The sequence below is a fragment of the Myotis davidii genome, unplaced genomic scaffold, assembly GCF_000327345.1.
Source record: "Myotis davidii unplaced genomic scaffold, ASM32734v1 scaffold436, whole genome shotgun sequence".
NCBI lineage: Eukaryota > Metazoa > Chordata > Mammalia > Chiroptera > Vespertilionidae > Myotis > Myotis davidii.
In genome coordinates, this window is record NW_006292604.1 from 887,257 (window position 1) to 898,263 (window position 11,007).

At 41.3% G+C, this 11,007-nt stretch overlaps 1 long non-coding RNA gene across 1 annotated transcript in view; it reads right to left on the reverse strand.

Moving 5' to 3' along the window:
- Nucleotides 1–5,346, reverse strand: part of LOC107183455 — a 119,749-nt gene extending 114,403 nt beyond the window's left edge. Inside the window, exon 1 of the long non-coding RNA XR_001514244.1 lies at nucleotides 5,242–5,346. This is a non-coding gene — a long non-coding RNA (uncharacterized LOC107183455). The remainder of the gene's footprint in view (nucleotides 1–5,241) is intronic.
- Nucleotides 5,347–11,007: the final 5,661 nt, after the last annotated feature.

Below are 11,007 nucleotides of genomic sequence, written 5' to 3' on the forward strand. Positions count from 1 at the left end.
ATGGCCTGGCTCAGGCTCACATCATCCCAGCCAGGTGCTCCTTAGGCTACTCTTCTGCTCAAAGACTTGAATGACCCTCCAGAACTCCTTACCCTGTCATTAAAGTCTTTCATAGTGTGGCCTCCACTTAGCTTTGAAGCCTGATCTTCCAGTGAAACCTTGCTGCTTCCTGCTTCTGCTGCCCTGGTTCCTCCTCAGTGCTTCTCCAAACCCCTCCTCCCCATCACTCTGTTGGCATCCTGTGCATTCTTTTTTTTTTTTTTTTAAATATATTTTATTGATTTTTCACAGAGAGGAAAGGAGAGAGATAGTCAGAAACATCGATGAGAGAGAAACATTGATCAGCTGCCCAGGTACATGCCCTTGACCGGAATCGAACCCGGGACCCTTCAGTCCGCAGGCCGACGCTCCATCCACTGAGCCAAACCGGTTTCGGCAGTATCTTATTTTTATTACTACAACTCTTCTCATAGACCTTCTAAGAAGGGCGAGGCATGTTTTGTGAAATATTGGAGAGAACTTTGGAAGAGCTGTCTAAGCATGAGTTTCTAAATGAAATTTGGAAACTGTATGATGTCTTGATATTGATAAAATTCTATACCTTTCAATAATGATTTGTAAGTGAAAGGTAAGAGAATAGTAGTTGTTGGGAAGGCAGGGTATTACTGAACTTATTTCAAGGTTGACCAAAGCCAAAAGCAGATACAGAAGAAAGAAATTCTGAAAATGGAGCAAGTTCTATAAAACTTACACAGAGGAAGATGTTTGTCGCTCTCTTCTCAAAAATATGTGTAAAGTGAGGTCAGAAGTTCAAAAAGTCTTGAAATATAATTTAAAATGAGATGGAGCCAGACATCTCAAAAATATTATTTAATTTGGCCTAAGAGCATTTCTACCAACCTAACTCTTCTAGTAGTTCTGGCTGGTGGTTGATAGAAACAACAGTGTCCAGGAGTTCATATTGAGTTCTTAAGATATAACTCACCCAAAGTCCCCATAACCCTGGCTGGTTGCTCAGTGGTTAGAGCGTCAGCCCGTGAACCAAAGGGTTGCAGGTTCAATCCCTGGCTCTGGTCAGGAGCGCAGGACGCAATGTCTCTCTCATGTTGATTTTTTTTCTCTCTCCCTCCTGCCTCCCCCCTCCTACTCCCTCTCTAAAGATCAATTGAAAAAATATCCTCAGATGAGGATTTTTTTTAAAAAAAAGTCTCCATTCCATAGAAGCCACTGTGAGATAAAGAGGGTCATGTCATGTATTTGTCATAAGTTCTCCATGGAGTGATAGAGTAATGAGGGTCAATAAGGGAATAGGTTTAGTAGCCTAAAATCCCTTGCCCTTCATGTAATATAATGACTGAAGATACCCCTACTTGTAATTTTTCTAACAAAATTCACAAATTTTAGATGGAATACTTGAAAAATTAATAGAGTTAAGATTCAGAGAAGTTTATATGAACATGGGATAAAAATACGGCTTCTCAGAAGAGAGAGGGGCCTAAATCATACTGTTCTCGGGGTTATATTTTTTTAAATCTTTAGTAAATGGATAACTGAAGATTCAAATCCTTGAGTTATTTAACTAATTACAATTGTTTTGTTCAAGCAGTTGAAGTGTTCCAACCAAAGATGGACATAAAAATGTAAAAAATTTTAACAATTTTTCTGTAATTATTGAGATGGAAAATTGACCATCGGGTTAAATGTCGCTCAGTGATGGTTTGAAAGGACAAACCCAATACCTATCAAATAAGTTCATTGTATTTTAAGTATTTGGAAATAATATGCCAAAGTTTGAATAGGTTGAGACCATGAGTGGTCATGATTTTGTCTCTCTGATTTTCTATTTTGGGGTTGTCATTTTTTTCTCCTTTTCACATAGCACTTGTCAAACCAGGAACTTTAAGACTAACATTTCCAAACATGAAACAGACCAAATTTTATCAATTATCTGTTGATAGGAGAAGAAGAATCTTCTTCTTTTGACATTATAAAAAATAAAATACAATAGAATAAAAGTGTTCCTTACTCTTTCTCACTCTTTTTAAAATTGTCATCTTATGAGTCTACATAGGATGTTGGGTGACTTGAAAAAAATTACATTCATGTGAAATAAAGCAAGATATTTAGTCTAAGGCAAGAACAAAGCAAATAATGAGTTCATTAAAATACAATCAGTAATTTTCTCAAGGGTTAAAATATATTTGCATTTTTCCTAAATATAAGGGATTTACTTTCCAAATTTGTCCCATAGGCTGCAATTTAAGGATAAAAAATTTTATGTGTAAATAAATACATTGAGAAATGTTTTCCATTAAATTGTCACAGCTCTTTGTCAAGAAACGTACCATCTTAGAGCAGTTTTCTCCAGAGCAGCTTTTTTCCCTTCCCACAGGCACCTACAAAATTCTTCATAAATAATTATCTCCGGTATGTACTAATGTAATGTATAATAATGTATAATATATAATCAAGTTAAGAGGTTATTATACTTTATTAAAAACTGAACAGGTACCCTCTGTCTTGGGGGGGGAGGGAGATCGATGCATAAAATAAACCCTATGGAAAACCAAATCAGAGGGAAATTTTGGGGGGGGGGGCTCTGGGTCAGAGTCTAAAAGCTTTATCTGTACCATCCCCCTCCTCTCTATAGTGAAGAAATAACAGCTTAAAACTTGGCACTTGAGGAAAGCTATTATATACAATTCCAAGTTACCTCAAAACCTATAGTATAAAAATCCACCAAAACAAAAAACCCTACACCTGAAGATTGTGCATTACTTTTCCTGCCAAGCCGCAATTTTTAAGACCAATCTTAGAATTTGGAAGGCAATCCCGGTAGAATCTGCCAAATGTGAAAAAACACAACCCTTATCCTTCTGCAGCTTCCAGTTATATCTGTTGGCAGCAAGTGGACGATGAAACACACTCTAACCGAGACTTAACAAATCTAGCTGGGTTTCCAAGGAATGAGAGATTGCTTTCTGGAAGAATCTGTGCCCAGGTCCAGGACTGGCTGGAAAGGAAACCAAGCAAGTGTGATTTCAAACTGATTTTGAGAATCATGGACAGGAGGTTGACTAGGGACAGCCTGAGGGCTCAATTACTACCATGTTATATCATTCTAATGAATTGATGTTGATCAGTTTGGTTTCAAAAAAAAATCCCTGTAAACCTCCAAGAGGGTTTTAATTTGTGCTTTTACATTTTTTCTAAGTTGAATACTCTGCTTAGCATGGTGCTGTTTATAGAGCACTCCCCGTTGAATTGTGGTTAAAGTGAGACGTGCTGTTGAGTGCTGATCTCTGAAAGACAGGTTTCGTAATTATAAGCATCAATCATGCCGAAGACTATTAAACCTAGATCACTTCACACAATAGAAGTTTTAAATCAAACTTCTATTTGGGGAACTGTCATTAATATTTTTCTACAGTCTCACTTCTACAAAAGCGCTCTTCAGTTTATACTGGAGCCCAGTCAGTTTATGTAGCTTATGTTGGAACCTCGTCAAATTCTTCCACACTCTCCCTGCATTTCTTTATATAATGACCCCCATTCCAGAAACTCAATCTCTGTTGTTAATTTCCTGAGGATTGTAGAGAATGCTGCCTAAATGAGAACCATCAGTTCTAAGGATGTAAGCAATGCCTTAATTGATCAGATAAACATGGTCCATTTAGTTTTGCTTTAACTCAGACTTCAAAGTACAAAGCTGTATGTTTGCATCATTTTGGCCAAAGCAAAAAACCTGAAACTCTTCAGGAGGTAAGGAAACAGTGGAAATTAGGCATCTGCCCAAAATTGGGGAGGAAGAATAAACGCATAAAGCCCATTTTAATTTATACTTTGAACTGAAAAGAAAAGGGCTCATGAGAACATCTGAAGACAGGAAAAGGACAATTTTCAAGACCTTGAACTTGAACCCATCGAACAGCAGAGGTTGTGGTGGTCTCAAGGCCACAAACTATTAGTCTTTCTTCATTCAAGTCCCATCCCGTCAAGATAAAATACAGGTTCTAAAATCTCCTTCACTCTTCCACCTACCGGGTGTCAGCCCTACATACCAGCTTGCCTGGGGAGGATTTATAAATGCCCTCCTGAACTTCTAACAGACTCTCTTTTTTTGAGCAGTGGTTCTCAACCTGTGGGTCGCGACCCCTTTGGCAGTCGAACGACCCTTTCACAGGGGTCGCCTAAGACCATCCTGCGTATCAGATATTTACATTATGATTCATAACAGTAGCAACATTACAGTTATGAAGTAGCAACGAAAATAATGTTATGGTTGGGTCACAACATGAGGAACTGTATTTAAAGGGCCAGAAGGTTGTGAGTAACCATTTACAAAAAGATTAAATTTAAATAGACTGTTTTTGTCTCCTGTGGCATGCTGCCTTCAAAGTCTACTTTATTACCTTCTGCCCCAGCAGTGTATTGATGCTGGTTGGCACAGGGCACCTTCAGATTCAGGAGGAAGGGAAGGAAGTATATGTATAGACTCAGTCAATCCCTGGGAGCAGTTTGGGAATGGCTGACCTCTGACATCCATGCCTGCCCTGGATTAACTGGAATTTGTGACCGGCTTGGAGGAGTAACCTGAGTCCTCCACGCACCTGCCCAGCTAGGAGCTGAGTCACCTTGGGTTCAATCATGTACTTATACCTACTTATACTCATTACCTTTTTTTTGATGTTCTCTCAGTCCCTGAATTTACCAAAAGTAACTACACCTGGATAGTTATTGGTACCAGCTTACTTATGGAGAAGCATTTGTTTTATCTTGAAAGCTAGGTATGACTTAATGATCATTTCAGCCTAATTTGCTCTTAAAACTATGTTAACATATTCACTATAAATAATATTAATTCAAACAAAATCAGTACCCATGGCATTAAAGGGATTGATGGGGAGTAAATCTCTCAATCTCTGTTCAATGATTAGATCACATAGCAAATCACTAGATGTCAGAGTGAGTAATTTTTTATCGGTCGACTTTTGAGAGAAGGAAAAGAAATATGACAAAGAGAAGCAGACATTAAACAAACAAACAGAAAGATAAAAGTCAGCACTTTCCACCTGGGACTACAGACTCATTCTTCTTAAAGGGGAAAAGCGGTGCAGCTGCTTTTCACGACGCCTCCGGTTCTGGGTTTGGTCGGCATTGTTGTGACCCCCGGCAAAGATGGATCTTCCTCCTCATTACTGTGCTGCTGCCTGAGCCCGGATGCTACCGCATTTTACCAACCTCTCCTCCCAGTCACATTTTTCACAAAGATGAAGAAGAAAGAAGGTGAACCATTTCCACAGCAATTCCTTCTTCATTCTGGTGTGTTCTGCAGCCCTGCAGGAGTGTCCCATGGCCCTGGCTGCCTGCTTGCTGCTCACTTCCCTGGCCTGGCAAGCTTCCCCTCTGGTCGGGCAGGGGGAGGCAGAGGGCTGCTGGTAATTTTTCAGGTTTTGCTTCTCCCTGGCATGACAGTGCACAGCATTCTAGTCTATTTTTTTTTCTTTTTTCCCACTGGTGTGGAGTGTGCAGTCATTTAGCAAAAGAAACCCCCGGCGGCTAAAGGGAGCAAGGAGGAAAGTCGGGAGCAGGCCTGCCTGGCCTTTCTTTGGGGCCCGAAACTGCCTGCAGTTAATTGCTCGCATCAGAAGAATAACTGGTGGTACCATAATTGAATTTTTATGGAAATAAACAGGTGGCAGATTTACTATAGCTGTGGGGGTAGTAGGGGGCAGAATGCTGCAGCCACATTAACCTGTTTAATTTAATAGCTTCGGGGCTCGTGGACAAAAAAAGGCAATGTTGCTCGTCGAGTCAGTTGGATGCCAAATGTAAATAACTACAAATACCCTCACATGCCCATGTGGTTGAGCCAAAAAAATAAATAAATAAAAAAGAGGGCACTGTGCCAGCCTCTGCGAGGTTTCATGTTTATTAATTAAGCTCCTGGAAATTTCAAAATAAAAGTTGTAAGCCACAAAGAGCCTTTGAAAAAGGGAAGAGAAAAGAATTTGACAACAGGAAAATAGACAGATGATAGACAGAGACAGACTAAGGCTTTGTTTACATTAAAAGCAGAGCGCAAGTCTTTGACAGAGAGGCTTTGGGGAGAGAGTCTCCTGGGCATTGCAAGGATGAACTAAACACCATGCTTCCCCCCAGTGGGCAAGTTTTGAAATGCATTTTTATATGAAGGAAAGAAAAATCGGGGACCATTTGGTGAAATATATAAAGAACAATGTTAGCTTATTAACGTACCTGGCATTTACTTGTAAACCAAATAGTAAGAATGAAAGTTTGTGTTTAAATTTTTGCTGGTTTGCCTTCAGGCAAGAACAATGTGAAATAGAAATATATATTACAGCAAGGATTGAAACACATTTAAACGGGAAAAAAAAATGTTTATGAGACAAAGCACTTACTATCTAGGAGGAACCACACAAATGCGTATACAACGTGGGTGTCCTCTGCCTAATTCCCCAGGCCTGAAGGGTAGGCAGATTCCCAGATAAGTAAGTTAGATACAAGCAGAGCTTGCTAAGTACTGGAAGGAGCACAGAGGGAAACGGGGATGAAAAAGGCAACAGAGAGAAACGGGGATGAGAAAGCAGTGGAGCGGATGAGGAAGTCATTTTATCAATGAGAACTATTTTGCCCTGGGTTTGAATGACCAGATCAAATACATAAATAGCCAAGACTATCAGAACCGATGGTATCGAGCTTGGGATGTTTTGTGTTTGTTTTTACTATTTTAGAGTAAACCAGTAAGAAGTGGGAGGGCCTGAAAGGGTGCTGTCTGTTTGGGGTTTTTTAAACCCATGAACCTTTGGTAAATGCTTGCTGGGCGCATCATATTGTGCTGACTACATTCCAGGAGGACATCAAACCTTACTGCAGCCAGATATCCCATCATGAACTCTTCCCTACTTAAAACCATGCTCTTGACTTCACATTGACCTCTTAAGATAGGAACAGACCCCACAAGTTTAGCCCCCTGTCTACCACTGCAGTCTCCTCTTTCACCACTTTGCCCCTTACATCACTCCAGGTGTACCATGTTTCATTCAGTTCCTCCAGCACTCACTCCTCTCCTGCTCTCTGTGGTGTTTGGGTCCACCTACCACTTACCTCTGCCCCAGAATTCATCTGAAGTGTCACTTTCTAAGGGAAGACTTTCCACACCTTCCCTGCCCTCTCTTCCAAAACCCCCTGCACATACATATACACAAACACGGGGACAGCATGGGTTTCCCCGTCACACAAGCCCATAGAATTCTCTTGAGCAATGCCACCCTCCCACACCAAAATATCTGTGACACCACGGCAAAATCCATGTCACGTTTGCTCATAACTGTACCCCTGACATCTAGCACAGAGTTAGTGGATCTTGGTTGGTACTGAATATTTAATACCTGGACAACTGGCTATCATTTATAATCACTCAGTTCATGTCTATGTCTTCCAAGGCTGTACATCTTCCATGTATTCTAAATAGAGACATGAAAATAATCACCAGCCCTAACCGGTGTGGCTCAGTGGATAGAGCGTCGGCCTGCGGACTGAAAGGTCCCAGGTACGATTCCGGTCAAGGGCATGTACCTGGGTTGCGGGCACATCCCCAGTAGGAGATGTGCAGGAGGCAGCTGATCGATGTTTCTCTCTCATCGATGTTTCTAACTCTCTAGCCCTCTCCCTTTCTCTCTCTAAAAAGTCAATAAAATATATTTTTGAAAAAAATCACCAACGCAACATCTACATGCTTTGGATGATGTCTTTAATTTTTGTGATTCACCTATAGATGCAATATTACTTTGGATTTTAGCACTTGGGAGGGAGGGACAACTTCAGAAGCTTTAACAGCCCTATTCATGGTAGAGGGAGCAAGGGAGGATTTTGCCAATTGCTTAAGAGAACGATTCCAGTTATGTACTCAGAAAAATAACCACAAGACTGGACCACCTAGAGGCAGACTCAGATCAAAATTCAATTTATGACCTGAAGTCCAATTTGCTGTTCTGAGAACACCAACAGTGGTATCTGAGCTTCTGGGAATGAGCTACCTCAGCATCAGTGTTTTACAATATCCCAAAACTCCAGTTATTTCCCTTTCCCCATGTAGTTTTGCCATGTGGAATTTTACACCTCCTTTGTATTCTATTCACATATAGATAATACCTGGCATGAAACGGCTGTGTAGCCAGATTCTAGGATGTGTTTGAATCAGCAGGACCTGAAACGCAAACAGTCTATTTTTGTCACAAAGCCAAAACACTTTGGAAACTAAAAATGTTTACGTGAATGTCGACCCCTAAAAGCACGTTATCCTTAGAATGTAATGTGCTTTCCTTATTGCTTGCTACATCACTGGAATGCTTTATCCAAAACAAACAAACAGCAAAATAACCCCATTGCCCAGCCATTCTAAAGAAACCCAGAACAAAGGGTAGGCTAACCAGATGAAGAGCTACATATCTGCAATACATAATAAATGACCACTGATCCTTTGGCAAAGGCTGGGAAGGACATATATTCCACACACAAGGGATATCATTGCACAATCCAGCATCAAGGAATTCTTGATTACAGAACTAACATCTGATAATTATATGAGAATGAGCGACTCCCTGTAATGGTGTAGACCCATGCTTCCCAGTTGTGCCGTGTTTTCCGTAACACAAATGAAGAAGTGCTATCACCTCTCTCAGTTAAGGGAGCTGATGATCAGCCAATCATTACCAAAGACTCCTGCAATTCAGAACGTGCTGACTGATGAGCGTGCCCCCTGCTGATTACAGTAACACCAACTATTTTGCCTCTTGCCTTTCAATGCTACCACTTGGCCTCTGCTGCTCTACATTAGTAGTTTCCTCCTCGTTTCAATCAGGCAAACCATTTCCACTGGAGCATCTGCCTCTAACATCTTCAGCCCACAAAGAACAATAGCACAGAGTCTTTTCAAAACTGCTACCTTCCCCTCACCAGTACATTTCTCAGGAACCCGGTAATGACCTAGGTGTCCTGGGAGGTAAATTAGGTGAAAATGATTTGTATATGATAATACCACCCAGAGTACTTGCTACACTTCTCTCTGTTATTTACAGGATTTTTGGAATCTCAACGTCACTATTTAGAATATAGTCAAGCAAGTGAGCCAAGAATCAGACCCCCTCTAGCCACCTCAGAATGAGACAATTATCACTTTGAAAAATTATCCACGGTCAGTCATTACTTTACTTATCTAAGGTCAGTCATTGTTATTAGTCATCATCATTCTTACATATAGTCCCAAGTTTTGTCATCATAAAATAAAAGGAAAAACTTCTCCACCCAACTTTTACAATGCAATTGATTCTCTTAGGACAGGCCGGCTTCTGGCCAGTGGTTAGAAATCAGGAGACAATGGTAGGTTTGTGGGCTCCAATTGGTGAATTGCTCTCCCTTGCAAAATTAGTCCCTGAGAAAAAGGAATAGTCTCTAAGCAAGAAGAGACCACCCCAAACAAGGAAAGAAATACATCTGAAATCCCAACACAGTGATGTGCTAGCAAGTGTTTAACAATTCACTCTTTTTTTCAAAAATATGTTTATTGATTTTTAGAGAGGGAGGGAAGGAGAGGGAGAAACATCAGTGTGAGAGTGAAACATTGATTGGTTGCCTCCTACACATCCCCCACCAGGGATCAAGCCTACAACCTGGTTATGTGCCCTGACCAGGAATCCAATGTTGACTTTAAGCGACCAACATGACATCACTGAACACAGAGTTGGGAAGAAATAAGTGCAGGTGGCTCTCATAAGACATCAAGAGCCAGCACACCACTGCAGGGAGGGGGTAACTCTTTAAGCATTGTTAGCGTTCCCAAGGTCCAGTCTGTGTCACAATCAAGAATTAGAGAAGAAAAACTTATCACTACTTGATGCTCTCAAAACATCCCAGTATCCCTATCGTCTTCTATTTTATCTGGAAATGACACTGGCCACTTAGTTCCCCGAAGCCTTACCTTGAATAGGCATTTCATTCCAAGGAAGCCTTTCATTCCAGAGATCAGAGGCTGCGTTTAATTAGCTCTCTCACCACAGCTTGTGACGGGCTGCCTGAGTCCGGTTCCTGAAGACAAATGGGATTTCATTGTTTTCAGCCCCACTCTGAAAATCAGCCCACATCCTCACGCCTCGCCCCGCTTTCTCAGGCTCAATTACATTAAACCCAGTCCCAAGTACCATTTTCTGTATCCATGCAGTCTTTAACTCAAAGGAACATAAACCAAATGTATTTTAATTAAGGGATGAAAGACACAGATGGCAAGACTATTGGTTAGCTCACAGAATTATGTGAAACTTGGAAAATCAGACTCGGAGAGTAGGAAGGAACCAAAAGCAATTAGTCGACTGGTAACAGTGCAGAGAAAACATCTAGTTCGGGACACCAGGATGCATTAGCTACCATCACCGCTGTCCCCTGTGAATAATTTCTCCTCTGTGCCCAGGTAGGACAGCCGGCTGCTAAGGCTCATGCCTGGCCCTGGCCGCCTGGTGCAGAAAGATGGAACGTCTGACCTCTTCATCCTTGCACGTGAAGCCCTGCCTCCTGCTAATGGGGAAACCTGAGGGTTGACTGCTAGCAGAAAGAGTGCTCAGATGCTGAATAGTCTGTAACTCTGACCATTGTACTTACTAAGTAGGAATGGTTCACTCTCAGAGCTCAGTTTCAAAGAACGAGGAAGCAGGAAATGGCCCTAGCCGGTTTGACTCAGTGGATAAGGTGTAGGACTGTGGACTGAAGGATCATGTGTTCAATTCCGGTCAAGGGCATATGCATCCGTTGTGGCCTATTCGGGAGGCAACCAATCGATGTTTCTCTCTCTCTCTCTGTCTCTCCCTCTCTATTCCCTCTAAAAAATCAATGTAAATATGTCCTTGGGTGAGGATTAACAAAAGAGAGGGGGTGGGGAGAGAAAAGAGGAAATGAGGAGGAAAGGTGGCAGGAATCTTTGCAGGAATAGCAGAG